At 39.6% G+C, this 17,779-nt stretch overlaps 1 pseudogene; it reads left to right on the top strand.

Moving 5' to 3' along the window:
- LOC131419854 (dual specificity protein phosphatase 5-like) overlaps nucleotides 1–17,779 on the top strand; it is a 47,788-nt pseudogene extending 30,009 nt beyond the window's left edge.

The raw sequence follows: 17,779 nt of genomic DNA on the forward strand, positions 1-17,779 counted from the left end.
TAGGGCCTCTCTTCATAAGATTCCCTCTCTGGCCGGGTAGCTGGACTCCTTATATGGCGGCTAGCTTCTAAGAGCCAGCATTCAAAGCGTATGAAGTGGGTGCTGCAGATCCCTGTGGGCCCACCCTGAGATCACACGGCATCACTTCTGCCTAATTCTATTGGTCAAAATTACAGGTCCAGGCCAGTTTAATAGGGAGGGGTTCCACCTCTTGATAGCAGGAGTGGCAAGGAATTGGTGGACATTTTTAATCCATCACATTATCTTTTATTCAATCAGTGATAACTTTTCAATCTAAACCACCCCATATATACTTTCTTTTCCTCTTCAAAATATAACTATAGTCCATGCTGAAAACAGCTCAGCAAATTACAGAAATTTTCTGTGCCTCTGTATTCTTTGTATATTGGGCAGAAAAAAAATGGCAGACCATAAAATTTCATATCTTATTTGTGAAAAAGGAGAAAGGAAACACCAGTAATTTTAGAGACAAACTGAAATAATTAAATATATAATTACTTTCTGTAACATTGGTGTCTTTGTCTTGGTTGTCACAGGGCAAAGACATCATGAGGTTGAGAGAACACAGGATAGAGGCTCTCGCTGCAGCTGGAGAATGGTCATTTTATGATGAGTAAATTGTGCCTTAAAAGGGGAAGTTTTCTGAAAAGAAGTGAAAGTTTATCTCCAAAATCTAAGTGTTTACTAATTATTGTGAAAACACTCCAGTGCCCTGTAAAGTTTTTCTTACCTCTCTTTTCAGATATTTTTAGCATATCTTTTACTCCTATACCATCATTGTACCAAATATATAATTAAAAACATTTTTTTAATGGGAAAGAAGTCTGAATTCTTCCGTTGTATAGTTCCAGCTTTTCTTCTCCATATTATCCTTCTTAATGAAGCATATATTCAAAAGAAGCTCCAGGGGCCAGCCCGGTGGCACAAGTGGTTAAGTGCGCGTGCTCCGCTGCGGCAGCCCCGGGTTCTCCGGTTCGGATCCCAGGCGCGCACGGATGCACCACTAGGCAAGCCATGCTGTGGCGGCGTCCCATATAAAGTGGAAGAAGATGGGCACGGATGTTAGCCCAGAGCCGGCCTCCCTCAGCAAAAAAAGAGGAGGATTGGCAGATGTTAGCACAGGGCTGATCTCCTCACAAAAAAATAAAATAAAATAAGCTCCAAAAATCATGCCTTTTCAAATTAGAATAATCTATTATCAAATACTTTTGTGACTGAGGAAAAGGATAGAACGTAGAGGTCATGCCTCACAAAGAACCAAATCCAAGTGCATGAAGCAGGGAGTAAGCCAGACTTTTCTACAGAGTACAGAATTCTCCTGTGCCCAGCATAGTGCCTGACTCCTTAACCTTCATTTTCCGTTTGCGTTTCTAATTTCAATGATCAGTGAAGTAAAAAGCAAAGTGGTAATGTGCCACCTTGTGGAAGCAAAGGAATGGAATTATGATAGGGGTTTGTTTGCTTTTTTGTTTTTTTTGGTAGTAAGAATTTAACCTTGTATTTTTATGTTTTTTCCAATTATACAAGCAATATTTTCAGTGCAAAATATCACAGGAAAAACATAAAGAAGAGTGGATACTCAAATATTAGTGGAGCATATGAAAAACATTAATAATCATTACGATCTTGATTTGCAGTGCACCCTACTGAAACAGCAAATGAATGAATGAATGAATTTTTCTAAAAAAGCTGATTTTTAGGTCAGGCGCTAGCCTCTAGGACCAGACTGACGTTAAGATCCGATCTTCCAGAAATATTTTTTTCTTTTTTTTTCAGTTATTTTATTGAGGTCATATTGGTTTATAACATTGTGTTATATCAGGTATACATTATTATACTTCAGTTTCTGTATGACTGCATCGTGCTCACCACCAATAGTCTAATTTTTATCCATCGCCGCACATTTGTGCCCCTTTACTCGTTTCGCCCACATTCCCTACTCCCTTGCTCTCTGATGACCACTAATGTGTTCTCTTTATCCATGAGCTTGTTTATCTCCCAAATATGAGTGAAGTCATAGTATGTTTGTCTTTCTCTGTCTGGCTTATTTCACTTAACATAACATCCTCAAGGTCCATCCATGTTGTTGTAAATGGGATGATTTTGTCTTTTATTATGGGTCAGTAGTGTTCCATTGTGTATATATACCACACTTTCTTTATCCATATGTCAGTTGAGGGACGCTTCCATATCTTGGCTGTGGAGAACAATGCTGCGGTGAACATAAGGATGCATAAATCTCTTTGAATTGTTGATTTTATGTTCTTTGGATAAATACCCAGTAGTGAGATAACTGGATCATATGGTATTCCTATTTTTAATTTTTTGAGGAATCTCTATACTGTTTTCGATAGTGGCTGCACCAGTTTGCATTCCCACCAGCAGTGTATGAGAATTTCCTTTTCTCCACATCCTCTCCAACATTTGTTATTTTTTGTCTTGTTAATTATAGCCATTCTAATGGGCATGAGTTGCTATCTCATTGTAGTTTTGATTTGCATTTCCCTAATAATTAGTGATGCTGAACATCTTTTCATGTGCCTGTTGGCCATCTGTATATCTTCTTCGGAAAAATGTCTGTTCATATCCTCTTCCCATTTTTTGATTGGATTGTTTGTTTGTTGTTGAGATGTATGAGTTCTCTATATATTTTGGATATTAACCCCTTGTCAGATATATGATTTGCAAATATCTTCCCCCAGTTCGTGGGTTGTCTTTTCATTTTGTTCATGGTTTCCTCTGCCTTGCAGAGGCTTTTTAGTCTGATGTAGTCCCATGTGTTTATTTTTTCTTCTGTTTCCCTTGCCTGAGTAGACATAGTATTTGAAAATATGCTGCGAAGACCACAGTGTCAAAGAGTGTACTGCCTATATTTTCTTCTAGGAGTTTTATGGTCTTACATTCAAGTCTTTAATCCAGTTTGAATTAATTTTTGTGTATGGTGTAAAATAATGATCTACTTTCATTCTTTTGCATGTGGCTGTCCAGTTTTCTCAGCTCCATTTATTGAAGAGAATTTCCTTTCTCCATTTTATGTTCTCGGCTCCTTTGTTGAAGATTAGCTGTCCATAGATGTGTGGTTTTATTTCTGGGCTTTCGATTTTTTTTTAATTTTATATAATTATAGTACTTTAATACATTTTTAAGGTGAAGAGACTTTTTGTTGTTGTTGTTGTTGAGGAAGATTCATCCTGAGCTAACATCTGTTGCCAATCTTCCACCTTTTGCTTGAGGGAGATTCACCCTGAGCTAATATCTTACTCCATTTTGTATATGGTCACCACCACAGCATGGCTGATGAGTGGTGTAGGTCCACCCCCAGGATCCAAACTCACGAACCCTGGCCACTGAAGCCCAGGGCACCGAACTTTACCACTATGCCACAGGGCTGGCCCCTGAGCTTTCAATTCTGTTCCATTGATCTGTGTGTCTGTTTTTGTGCCAGTACCATGCTGTTTTGATTACTATAGCTTTGTAGTATATTTTGAAGTCAGGGATTGTGATGCCTCCAGCTTTGTTCTTTTTTCTCAGGATTGCTTTGGCTATTCGGGGTCTTTTGTTGTTCCTGTAGATTTTAGGATTCTTTGTTCTGTGTCCGTGCAGAATGTTATTGGGATTCTGATTTGGATTGCATCAAATCTGTAGATTGCTTTAGGTAATATGGACATTTTAACTATCTTTATTCTTCTAATCCATGAGCATGGAATACCTTTCCATTTGTTTATATCTTCTTCAATTTCTTTCAATAATGTCTTACAGTTTTCAGTGTATAGGTCTTTCACTTCCTTGGTTAAATTTATTCCTAGATATTTTATTCTTTTTGTTGCAATTGTGAATGGGATTGTATTCTTGACTTTTCTTTCTCCTAGTTCATTATTAGTGTATAGAAATGCAAATGATTTTTGTATGTTGATTTTGTACCCTGCAACTTTGCTGTACTTGTTGAGTATTTCTAATGGATTCCTTAGGGTTTTCTATATATAGAATCGTGTTGTCTGCAAACAGCAAGAGTTTCAATTCTTCCTTTCCAATTTGGATACCTTTTATTTCTTTTTCTTGCCTAATTGCTCTGGCCAAAACCTCTAGTATTATGTTGAATAAGAGTGAGAGTGGGCACCTTGTCTTGTTCCTGTTCTAGAGGGATGGCTTTCAGTTTTTCACCATTAAGTATGATGTTGGCTGTGGGTTTGTCATGTCTGGCCTTTATTTTGTTGATGTATTTTCCTTCTATACCCATTTTATTGAGAGTTTTTAATCATAAATGGATGTTGAATCTTGTCAAATGCTTTCTCTGCATCTATTGAGATGATCATGTGATTTTTATTCTTCATTTTGTTAATGTGATGTATCACATTGATTTATTTGTGGATGTTGAACCATCCCTGCCTCCCTGGTATAAATCCCACTTGATCATGGTGTATGATCCTTTTAATGTATTGCTATATTTGGTTTGCCATTACTTTGTTGAGGATTTTTGAATCTATATTCATCGGCTATGTTGGCATGTAATTTTCCTTGTTTGTGTTGTCCTTGTCTGGTTTTGGTATCAAGGTAATGTTGGCCTCATAGAATGAGTTAGGAAGGTTTCATCTTCTTCAATTTTTTGGAAGAGTTTGAGAAGGAGAGGTATTAAATCTTCTTTGAATGTTTGGTAGAATTCTCCAGAGAAGCCATCTGGTCCTGGACTTTTGTTTTTTGGGAGGTTTTTGTTTACTGTTTCAATCTCTTTACTTATGATTGGTCTATTCAGATTCTCTATTTCTTCTTGATTCAGTTTTGGGAGGTTATATGAGTCTAAGAATTTATCCATTTCTTCTAGGTGATCCAATTTGTTGGCATATAGTTTTTCATAATACAGTTTTTCATAAACTTTGTAAACCTTTGCCTTTTTGTTTCAGGTAGGAGGGCTTCCTTCATCATTTCTTGTAAAGGAGAACTAGTGGCAATGAACTCCTTCAGCTTTTGTTTGTCTGGAAAAGCTTTTATTTCTCCATTGTGTCTGAAGGATATTTTCACTGGATAGAGTATTCTTGGCTGAAAGTTTTTGTCTTTCAGTATTTTGAATATATCATTCTACTCTCTCCTAGCCTGTAAGGTTTCTGCTGAGAAATCTGCTGAAAGCCTGATAGATGTTCCTTTATAGGTTATTTTCTTCTACCTTACCGCTCCTAATATTTTTTTTTGTCTTTAGCTTTTCCAGTTTTAATATTATATGCCTTGGAGAAGATCTTTTTTGCTTTGATGTAATTAGTTCTATTGGCTTCATGTACTTGTAGTTTGGGAAGTTCTCAGTTATTATTTCTTTAAACAAGCTCTCTGCTCCTTCCTCCCCCCCCCTCCCCGCCGGCATATCTATAATCCTTATGTTGCTTTTTCTAATTGAGTTGGATATTTCTTGAAGAATTTCTTCATTTTTTTAAAATCTTTGTTCTCTCTCCTCCTCCACCCGAAGGGTTTCTAGATTCCTATCCTCTAATTCACTAAGTCTGCCCTCCAGAATATCAGCTTTATTTTTTATGGTTTCTAGATTATTTTTTATCTTGTTAATTGTGTTCTTCATATCCAGAATTTCTGTATAGTTTTTTTAAGGGCTTCAATCTCTTTGGTGAAGTATTCCTTCTGCTCATTAATTTTATACCTGAGCTTATTGAACTGTCTTTTTGAGTTTCCTTGTAACTCATTGAGTTTCTTTATGGTAACAATATTTAATTATCTGTCATTTAGATTGTAAACTTCTGTGACTTCAGGATTGGTTTCTGGAGACTTGCCGTTTTCCTTCTCCTCTGAAGTGTTACTGTAGTTTTTCATGGTGTTTGATGGACTGATCTTTGCCAGCGCATTTGTAGTAATATCAGGTCACAAAGTCCATCTGCCACTCCTGGCAGAGATCAGGAGCTGTGTTTCTGATCCCTCCCCATCTGCTGGAAGTTGTGTGGGTACAGCTGCACTGTGTTTGCATGGGCTAGCCACAGCCACGTGGCAGGCTGCTCTAGTGTGGGGGGGCCTCTGTGCTCAGTGGGTGGGTTGTGCAGGTTCAGGTTGGACCTGTGCTCGCAGGTCGTTTAGCTGAGCCCCTGCACTTGGTGGACGGGGTACCTTCACGGAAGCTGAGCTGCTGCCGCTCAGTGGGGTGCTTTCCCACAGTTGGGGCCACCATGGCACTGGTGGTACTCCCACAGGCCTGGCTACCACTCCAGCATGCAGGGCCGGCCCTGCCTCCTCTTACAGTCACTCTCGGCTGCTGTGTGAGGCTCTGCAATCTGGCTCACTGCTGCTGGAAAGGGGGAGTGGTGTGTTCACCTAGTTCCACTGCTGCCTGGGGATACAGTCTACCCACCTTCTGATGTATAGCTGCATGGATCTCTCAGGAATCCTGTCGTCCTGTGTAAGAATCCTCTGTGGGTTACTGAATGCCTGTTTAGTTGTAACTTAAGGTTGGAGAGACAAAGGGAACAGCTCACCCTGCCATAATGCTGACGTCACCCTCTCCAAAAGTATTATTGATGTCCCATTTGGATAGAAGGTGATAACATTTTGTTTACATTCCATACAGGTATAAAAACTGTTTATTAGTGGGGCCAGACCAGTGGCATGGTGGTTAGGTGCGCATGTTCCACTGCGGCAGCCCGGCAGTTTGCAGGTTCGGATCACAGGAGCGCACCCACACACCGCTTGTCAAGCCATGCTGTGGTGGCGTCCCATATAAAGTAGAGGAAGATGGGCACGGATGTTAGCCCAGGGCCAATCTTCCTTGGCAAAAAGAGGAGGATTGGCATCAGATGTTAGCTCAGAGCTGATCTTCCTCACAAAAAAACAAAAATTGTTTATTAGTAGTATTGGCAACTCTCCATTTCCATGTGTGGTGTGTATTTATTAAACAATCAATCAAACAAACATTTCACTATGAGTTATTACGGAATAGTTGGATATAGAAGACCTCAAGATCAGTTAACTCTTCCAGAAAGGGTGATCTTAGGTTCACTGTCAAAGACAGAATTCAGGGCCGGATGGCTCCCCAGTATTTCTTAGATTCTTCGTGTTCTTTTTTTAATTTTTATTTATTTATTTTTGTGGTAACATTAGTTTATAACATTATATAAATTTCAAGTGTACATCATTATATTTCGATTTCTGTGTAGATCACATCATGTTCACCACCCAAAGACTAACTATAATCCACCATCATGCACATGTGCCTAGTCACCCATTTTGCCCTCCCTCCTCCTTCCCCTCTGGTAACCACCAATCCAATCTCTGTCTCTATGTGTTTGTTTGTCATTGTTTTTATCTTCTATTTAGGGATGAGATCATATGGTATTTGACTTTCTCTCTCTGACTTATTTTGTTTAGCATAATACCATCAACGTCCATCCATTGTGTAACAAATGGCCAGATTTCATACAGCCTATGTTTCTTCTAGAAGTTTCATGGTTTCAGGTCTTACATTCAAGTCTTTAATCCATTTTGAGTTCATTTTTGTGTATGGTGTAAGGTAATGATCTACTTTCATTCTTTTGCATGTGGCTCTCCACTTCTCCCAGCACCATTTATTGAAGAGACTTTCCTTTCTCCATTGTATATTCTTGGCTCCCTTGTTGAAAATTAGCTGTCCATTGATGTGTGGGTTTATTTCTGGGCTCTCAATTCTGTTCCATTGATCTGTGTGTCTGGTTTTGTGCCAGTACGATGTTGTTTTGCTTACTATACCTTTTTGGTATATTTTGAAGTCAGGGTGTGTGATGCCTCCAGCTTTATTCTTTTCTCAGGATTGCTTTAGCTATTCAGGTTCTGTTGTGCTTCCACATAAATTTTAGGACTCTTTGTTCTATTTCTGTGAAAAATGTCGTTGGAACTTTGATAGGGATTGCATTGAATCCGTAGATTGCTTTAAGAAGTATGGACATTTTAACTATGCTAATTCTTCCAATCCAAGAGCACAGAATATCTTTCCATTTCTTTGTGTCTTTGTCATTTTCCTTCAACAATGTTTTATATTTTTCAGTGTACAGGCTTTTCACCTTTTTGGTTAAGTCTATTCCCAGGTGTTTTATTCTTTTTGTTGCAATTGTAAGTGGATGGTATTCTTAATTTCTTTTTCTGCTGCTTTGTTGTTAGTGTATAGTAAGGTAACTGATTTTTGTACGTTGATTTTGTATCCTGCAACTTTACTATATTCATTTATTATTTCTAAGAGTTTTTTGGTGGATTCTTTAGGGTTTCCTGTATATAAAATCATGTCATCTGCAAATAGTGACAGTTTCACTTCTTCTTTTCCAATTTGGATCCCTTTTATTTCTTTTTCTTTCCTGATTGCTCTGGCTAGGACTTCCGATACTATGTTAAATAAGAGTGGTGAAAGTGGGCATCCTTGTCTGATTCCTGTTCTTAGAGGGATAGCATTCAGTTTTTCTCCATTGAGAATGATATTAGTTGTGCGTTTGTCATATACAGCCTTTGTTATGTTGAGGTACTTTCCTTCTGTACCCATTTTATTCAGAGTTTCAATCATAAATGCATGCTGTATCTTGTCAAATGCTTTTTGTGTCTATTGAGATGATCATGTGATTTTTATTTTTCATTTTGTTAATGTGGTGTATCATGTTGATTGATTTGTGGATGTCGAACCATCCCTGCATCCCTGGAATAAATCCTACTTGGTCATGGTGTATGATCTTTTTAATGTATTTTTGTGTTCAATTTGCCAGTATTTTGTTGAGGATTTTTGCATCAATATTCATCAGTGATATGGGCGTGTAATTTTCCTTTTTTCTGTTGCCCTTGTCTGGTTTTGGTATCAGGGTAATGTTGGCTTCATAGAGTGAATTAAGAAGCTTCCCTGCTTTTCAATTTTTTGGAAGAGTTTGAGAAGGATAGGTATTAATTCTTCTTTGAATGTTTGGTAGAATTCACCAGGGAAGCCATCTGGTCCTGGACTTTTATTTTTGGGGAGATTTTTGATTACTGTTTCAATCTCCTTACTGTTGATTAGTCTATTCAGATTTTCTATTTCTTCTTGACTCGGTTTTGGAAGTTTGCATGATCCTAAGAATTTATCCATTTCTTCTAGACTATCCAATTTGTTGGCATATAGTTTTTCATAGCATTCTTTTATAATCTATTGTATTTCTAAGGTGTCCATTGTAATTCCTCCTCTTTCATTTCTGATTTTATGTATTTGAGCCTTCTCCTTTTTCTCTTGGTGAGTCTAGCTAAAGTTTATCAATTTTATTTATCTTTTCAAAGAACCAGCTCTTAGTTTCATTGATTTTTTCTTTTTTTTTTTTTTTTTAAGTCTCTATTTCAGTTATATCTGCTCTGATTTTTATTATTTCCCTCCTTCTACTGATTTGGAGCTTTGCTTTTTCTTTTTTTCCCGTTCCTTTAAGTGCACTGTTAAATTGCTTATTTCAGATTTTTCTTGTTTTTTGAGGTAGGTCTGTATTGCTATAAACTTCCCTCTTCGAACTGATTTGCTGTATTCCATAAATTTTGGAATGTCATATTTTCATTTTCATTTGTCTCCAGGAATTTTTTTTCTCCTTTGATTTCTTTGTTGACCCAATCATTGTTCAGTAGCATTTTGTTTAACCTCCACATATTTGTGGCTTTTCTGATTTTCTTCCTATAGATGTTTTCTGATTTCATACCATTGTGATCAGAAAAGATGCTGGGTATTATTTCAATCTTCTTAAATTTATTGAGTCTTGTTTTGTGGCCTAATATGTGATCTATCCTGGAGAACATTCTATATGTGTATTCTGCAGTTTTTGGATGGAATGTTCTATATATATCTACTAAGTCCATCTTGTGTAAGGTGTCGTTTAAGGCCAATGTTTCCTTATTGATCTTCTGTTTGTATGATCTATCCATTGGTGTAAGAGGAGTGTTAAAGACCCCTACTATTATTATGTTGCTATCTATTTCTCCTTTTATGTCTGTTAACAATTGCTTCATATATTTAGGTGCTCCTATGTTGGGTGCATAGATATTCGCAAGTGTTATGTCCTCTTGCCAGATTTTTCCTTTATCATTTTGTAGTGCCCTTCTTTGTCCCTTCTTACAGTTTTTGTTTTAAAGTCTATTTGGCTCATATAAGTATTGCTATCCCGGTTTTCTTTTCATTGCCATTAGCATGGAGTATCTTTTTCCATCCCTTCACTTTCAGTTTGTGAGTGTCTTTAGGTCTGAAGTGTGTCTCTTGTATGCAGCACATATATGGGTCTTGTTTATTTATCCAATCCACTACCCTATGCCTTTCTATTGGAGCATTTAGTCCATTGATATTTAAAGTAGCTATTGATAAGAATGTACTTATGGCCATTTTATTACTTTATCTCTGGGTGTTTTCATGGTTCTTCTCTGTTCCTTTCTTCTCTTGCTTTCTTCCCTTGTGGTTTTATGGCTTTCTTTAGTACAATGTTGGGGTTCCTCTCTCCTCATTTTTTTGTGTATTCATTACAGGTTTTTGATTTGTGATTACCATGAGGTTCATATGTAATAACCTATATATATAGCAATCTACATTAATTTAATCATCTCTTGAGTTTGACCTCTTCCTAAAAGCTCTGCTCTTTTACTTCCCTCCGCCCACATTTTGTTTTTGATATCATATCTAACTTCTTTATTTATGTATGTGTATCCATTATCCTCTCATCATAGAAATTTTAATAGTTTTGTGTTTTGATCTTCATATTAGCTTCGTAGGTAGTTGATCTGTTACCTTTACTGTATGTTTGCCTTTACAAGTTATTTTATTGTTTTTTTAAATAATTTTCTTATTCCTATTTGTGGTCTTCTCTTTTCTGCTTAAATAAGTCCCTTTAGCATTTCTTATAAAGCTGGTTTCTCAGTGATAAACTCCTTTAATTTTTGCTTTTCTGGGAAACTCTTTATTTCTCCTTACATTCTGAACGATAACATTGCTGAGTAGAGTATTCTTGGCTGTAGGTTTTTTCCTTTCAGCACTTTAAATATATCATGCCCCTCCCTTCTAGCCTATAAGGTTTCTGCTGAGAAGTCAGCTGAAAGCCTTATGGGGTTTCCTTTGTATGTAACTTGTTGTCTTTCTCTTGCGGCTTTTAGGATTATCTCTTTATCCTTAATTCTTGACATTTTAATTATAATGTGTCTTGGTGTGGGCCTCTTTGCGTTTATCTTATTTGGTGCTCTCTGCGCTTCCTGTACCTGGATGTCTGTTTCTTTCCTTAGGTTAGGAAAGTTTTCAGCTATTATTTCTTCAAATAGGTTCTCTGCTCCTTTGACTCTCTCTTCTCCTTCTGGGACGCCTATAATACGGATGTTAGTGTGCTTAATGTTGTCCCAGAGGTCCCTTAGACTGTCCTCATTGTTTTTAATTCTTTTCTCTTTTATGTGTTCAGCTTGGGTGATTTCTTCTAGTCTTTCGTCCAGGTCACTGATCTACTCTTCTGTATCATCTATTCTGCTATTGAGTCCTTCTAGTGAATGTGTCATTTCCAGCATTGTATTCTTCATTTCTGATTGGCTCTTTTTTATATTTTCCAGTTCTTTGTTGAAGTTCTTACTGAGTTCCTCCATTCTTCTGCTAAGATCAGTGAGCATACTTATAAGTATTAGTTTGAACTCTAGTTGTTAGGTATATTATTTCTGTTTGATTTAGTTCTTTTTCTGGTGTTTTGTCCTGTTCCCTTACTTGGAAAGTATTCCTTTGTCTTCTCACTTTGCCTCTTTCTTTGTGCTTATATCTAGGTGTTAGGTAGGTCAGCTATGTCTCCCAATCTTGGAGAGGTGACCTTATATAAGAGATACCTAATGAGGCCCAGCAATGTGTTTCCCTCTCGTCACCAGTTCAAAATGTTCAAGGAGTGTCCCCTGTGTGGGCTACATGTGTCCTTCTGTTATGGCAGGGTTGCTTTTGCTGCAGGTGCCTGGGGAGGCTAGGCTGTCTCCCTGGCTGGCTTGTTGTAATAGTCAGCTGTGTGTGGCTGCTATGGACCTTCAGTCACTTTATTGGGCATGGGGAGGCCCAGCACAGTTAGCTGCTTGGTCTAATAGCACATTCAATTTGCAGTTTTTCTGTTAAGTAGGTAGGCCCCCAGCATGGCTGGTTGCCAGGCCCAGGGGCTCACAATTTCTGTAGGCCTCCAGCCTGCAAGGCTGTTGTCAGCTCTCTCAGGGTTGTAGCTGAGTGGGGCTGGCTCCAGACATGGGAGAACTCAATTGTTACAGTCTTTGGAAGGTGGGGCCTATCCCTTATGTGACTGTTTGAGAAGCACAAGTCTGCTGCAGCTGATAGGCCCCACCATCCACAGGGCCACGTACCCCATCAACACAGTCCTGACCATGCTGCACACCCCAACCCACTGATGCAGACCCAGACACCCTGCTGCAGAGGCCCCACACACTCCACCAATGGAAGTCTTCCCCCCATGCACTCTGCAGCGGTGGACCCACTGGCCTGGCTGCAGAGATTCCAGGCACCCTGCCTATGCAGGCCCACAAGTTGGGTGGGGCCAATACCTAGGGTGGGCTGCCTGCCCTGGCTGAGCTGGATTAAATTGGTGCTGTAGTAAGTGGGGCAGGCCCCTGCACTAACAGGCCAGGGGAAGAACTCCAATGGTGTCTGCCAGCATCCGTGTCAGCACACCTGTACTAGATCACAATAATGGCTGCTGCCAATGTCTCAGCCCCTGGGGAGGTCTCACCTCTCAATCTAATGCACCCAGAGCATATCAGGTGAGTCACTTTTCACCAAAGGACTGTGCACCTTTCTTTCTGGTGATTTTAAGTTGCTTTCTGAACTGGTGAATTTGTGCATGGGCCCTTTAAGAGCAGTCTTTTTTTCCATTATGTGCGATAGCTTTTCTGAGGGTATTCCCCATTGTAGTTAATAGCCAGCAAAGCCAGGTATTATGACACTTGCCTCAGTTGTCCTGAGTCCAAAAGCTGCTTATTGTGGTAATGCTCCCCCACTCAGACCTCCCACTCCCCAGGGAGGGCTTCATACCTTAAGATTGCTCCCAGCCAGCCATGAAGTGCTGCAGCTGGAAGGAGGCTTTCTTCTCTCCAGAAAGGAATTTCTGCCTCATCCACCTCAGACAGCACTGTCTCTTCTTGTGGGGGTTCTTTTTACACAGTTTTCAATTTTCTTTCAGTGGTAATGGTTCCAAGAGTAATTGTAAATTCATTATGTCCATGGGAGGAGGTGAGTTCAGAGCCGGCCTATGCTGTCATCTTGACACTGTCCTTTTGTTTTTTTTTAAATTGAATATATTTGACATATAACATGTATATTTAAGGTGTGCAGTAAATTTAAGGTGTACAACATATTAATTTGATACATTTATATATTGTAACATAATTTCCATTGTAGCAATATTTACCACCTCTATCACATTCTGTAATTATCCTTTCTTTTTAGTGATTGGAATAATTAAGTTCAATTCATGTTCTTCGGGGTTTAGCAAGTCCCGGGCTCTAGGTCTCAGTTTCCTTTTCTGCAAAATGATAGTGTTAGACCAGATTAGTAATTTTCAAACTGTGTGCTTCAAGAAGTTCTATAAATATTGATTCAAATTTCATTGTAAACATATATTTTATGAATTTAGTTTATACAATATTATTCTAAAGTTTATATTCCATGAATTTAGCACGTTATAAAAAGTGTATACAGTGATATGAACCAAATCTGGATGCATTAGAGACTGTCAACATAGTAACATGTTCTCGTTGAGTAAATTTATACTATACAAAGTAAATTTTCTAGGTTTAAACTGAAAAATACATTTGTGGTAATAAAATATCACTTTTTTTGTTTCATTTTTATAGTGGGGTTTCATGTGAGATTTTTACATATCTGTTTTCAAGGGTGGAATTCGGAAGACATTGACACCTCAGTCAACTGATTTGTGTTGTAGTCTGGTTATAATTCATTGTCTACAACAGATCAAGAGGTAAGCATAATACGAACAGCTAGTATGGAGGGCTTACTACACATAGGACACTGATTTAGCTGCTTTCCATGCATTGACTCTTAAATCTTTCCAATGCTTTATGAGGTGGCCATTGTTATTACTCCCATCTCACAGTCAGGAAACAGGCACAGAGAGGTGAATTAATGCGCCTAAAGAAGTGGGAAAGCCCTCCCACCTCCTCCTAAGCTCTATCACCTCACAGTGGAATCTTCCTGCTCTGGCTTGTATATTGCACATTCCTGCCTCAGCAACGAGACTAATGGAACCTGCCCCAGCTTGACACCTTTTCCTCCCTCCTCTCTGTTTAGCTGATTCACACTCATCCCAAGGGTCCAGCTCAAGTCCCACCTCTTCTGGAAAGCATTGTCCAGTGTACCTGACTCACAGGGCTCCCCTGTCTCTCTGGTCCACTGTAGCATTGGACGTGCTAGGAGGCCTGTTTATCCAAAGGCCCAGGAGTGAGTAGAGGAGCTACAGAAGTTCATGAGAGCTCCTGGATAGTGTGGTTGTGATAGGGAAGGCCCTGTGAATAACGGTTTAGTTTAGACTTACTCTAGGATGATAGGAAGTGTGGAAAGGTTTTTGGTGCGGCTTGATCAGACTGGCATTTGAGAAAGGTCACTGCAGCATGAAAAATTGACTGAGATTGACTGGGGTCAACCCTAAGACTTGGGCGAATCAAAAGGAGGCTGTTACAACTGGGCAGGTAACATGTGGTATCTTGGATTCAGTTGGGGCAGGAGAGAGAGGTAGGTTGGGAGAGACTTGGTGACTGTTTAGATATTGAAGGTGTAAACCCTGATGTCAGATTTAAATGTCAGACTTAAAGGTATAAAAAAGTTAATCACTCTTGATTGAAATGAAGATAAGTCCTAAATTTCTATCTTCAGCTCTGACTTCACTCTAGCTCCACCCTCATAAATCCACTTGCCTCCTTGCCCCTCCACATGGGTGTCCAGTAGGCATCTCAATATCAGCAACACAGAAACACTGGGTTCCACAATTGCTTCTCTCCCAGTCTCCTCCTCAAGTTGTCTGAACTCTAGGACCAAGTTGCTGTACTCCAATAACTAGAGAATCTGAAATTTCTAGTCAATAAGCTTCAGCAACACACAAAAAATACTAATAAACCAGATCTCTCCCAGAAAAGCCCACTTGGTTCTTATAATTGAAGAAAGGAGCATAATAGGATCGGAATAGCTAGGATGTGCCTCTTCAGCAAATTTCCAAACCATGAATTTCCTTTAGTAGTTACTAGGGATTAATTATTTTTTCCAGAGCCGAAAATTCAGAAGTTCGTATTGTCTATCCTTTTTGTTTTTTTGTTTGTTTGTTTGTTTGTTTGTTTTTGTGAGGAAGATCAGCCCTGAGCTAACATCCATGCCAATCCTCCTCTTTTGGCTGAGGAAGAGTGGCCCTGAGCTAACATCCGTGCCCATCTTCCTCCGTTTTATGTGGGACACCACCACAGCATGGCCTGACAAGCAATGCGTCGTGCGTCGGTGCTCGCCCAGGATCCGAACCCCAGCTGCCAGCAGCGGAGCTCGGGCACTTAACCACTATGCCACGGAGCCAGCCCTTGTCCTTTTGAGGTCTATCTACCCTAGGATGGGACAGATTAGGGTGGGGTAGAGCAGAGTGGAGGATGGAAACAAACAGATCCTTTAAAACGGGTTTATCCAAGCCCAGCCAGAGGATTCATAAGACATTCTCAAAGGGTATAAGGTGTAGGGGAGCAGAATTTGCCACCCCAAAATGTCTCCCTTTGGCTTGATTATTTTTGAGCATAAGAGACTCAGGAAGAAATTTTGACCTTCCCCCTAACTGTCTAAAAGTATTTAATGTAGAAAGTCTGTTTCAGGAAGGAGCTATCAGCATAGATAACTCCAGTATAATATGAACTAGGCCCTTTGATCAAAGTCCTCTTCATGTCCCATTGTTTCCACAAGGCATGGTGAACATTTGTTCACCAAACATGTGCTTTTCCATCTCCTGTGAATTGTCTTCCTCCTCTTTGAAGTCCCAAACCACTAGCCCAACATCCTCCTTTGTCTTTAGCTGGAGATGGTATTTAAGGTGGTGGCTTTCGCCATTTTGGCAAGTTGCTCAGTTTTCAAGTGTTTGCTGATCTTGTGTCACTGCGAAACACTGGTCACTGTGAAATAATGCTTACTTATCCATTTAACCAAAGTGACAACAGATGTTAAAGCCAAGCAGTAAAAAAAAAAAAACAAAAAAAACCTAGTTCTTTTAATAGAGAGATTTCAGCCTTTTAAGAACATAGGAAATTATTTTGACAAAACATAGAATTTCTCTCTTTTAGGCCTTTTCTGCTCATAAACTGTTTCTAGGACAATAGATTGATTATAATTAAATATCCATATTTCCCAGTCAAATAGTACTACAATTTCCAGAGGTTCTAGCATCTAGTTTAAGAGCTCTGACACTATCTCAAGCTTCCACCAATATGTGAAATAACTGGTACAGATGGGTGAGGCTGAAAATGTAAGTGAGCTCAAGATGTGATTTAAACACTTACTTTTAGACTTAAAACAGAAAATTTTAAGGACAACTTACAACATTTGGTGTTCATCCCTAAGTTTCTTAAATTTAATGTCACTGATAATTACTTGCCATCTCTATAATTCTGAGCCATATAGTTGACCAAGTATTGACAGATCTTACCATTTTATGGATATGTTATATAAAAGGGAACCCCTGTACCAAAAATCTTAACCCCAATCAATAGCAGCATTTTTGTTGTTGCTGTTATTAAATAAATCCTTCCCAATTCTGAACTGAAATAATAAAAATTTAATGGAATCTGTGTTTAACCACATGCGGGGAAATATGCTCGATAATGTATAGTTTCAGAGACTTAAAAAATGTAAATTAGGGCTTCTGAGGTGTGGAGTGGCAGGGTCAGCCAGCCACAGCCCCATGAGTCTACTTCCTCAAAGGGGGATATGAGACCTTCTACACGGAATCTCCCGAGTGTTGTGTGGATGTAAAACTCATTTCACAAGAGAATGTTGAAATGGAAAAGCCTCATTAGCCAATGTAGAAAACCAGTGCTCAACATCAGCTACAGCCTGGCTTAATGAGTAGGGTGGCCCAGTTGCAATTCTTCTAAGCCTTGACGTTGGAAGTGCCCACCATGCATCCAAGTGCAAGATTCTCACCAACCTGCACATCATGGTCCTGCTGAACGTCTCTCAGCGGATCTCTGAGGCCTGCATGGCCCACCTGCACTACAAATGGATCCCCGCAGAAGACAGCCACATGACTGACATTAGCTCCCACTTTCAAGAAGCAATAGACTTCATTGACTGTGTCAGGGGAAAGGGAGGCAAGGTCCTGATCCACTGTGAGGCTGGAATTCCCCAATCACCCATCATCTGCATGGCTTACCTCATGAAGACCAAGCAGCTGGCCTGAAGGAGGCCTTGGATTGCATCAAGCAGAGGAGTGTGATCTCGCCCAACTTTGGCTTCATAGGCCAGCTCCTACAGTGTGAATCTGACATGCTTCCACATCCATCCCCAGGCTCCCTCCTGCCAAGGGTGGCAGCTGGCTCTTCATTTATAGCCCACGTGCAGACACTGGGCCCTGACATGCAGGGTTCCTACTGCACATGCCCTACCTCCATGCTGGCACCCGTGCCCACCCACTCCACAGTCTCAGAGCTCAGCAGGAGGGGCCGTGGCCACATTCTGCTAAACTTGGGATGGGAGAACCAGCCCACCCCACCAGCAGCTGGGATTTTTTTTTTAGACTCTGGACATTTCCTACCTGTGCAATACTGA

Source organism: Diceros bicornis, chromosome 22, assembly GCF_020826845.1.
Source record: "Diceros bicornis minor isolate mBicDic1 chromosome 22, mDicBic1.mat.cur, whole genome shotgun sequence".
NCBI classification, from domain to species: Eukaryota; Metazoa; Chordata; class Mammalia; order Perissodactyla; family Rhinocerotidae; genus Diceros; species Diceros bicornis.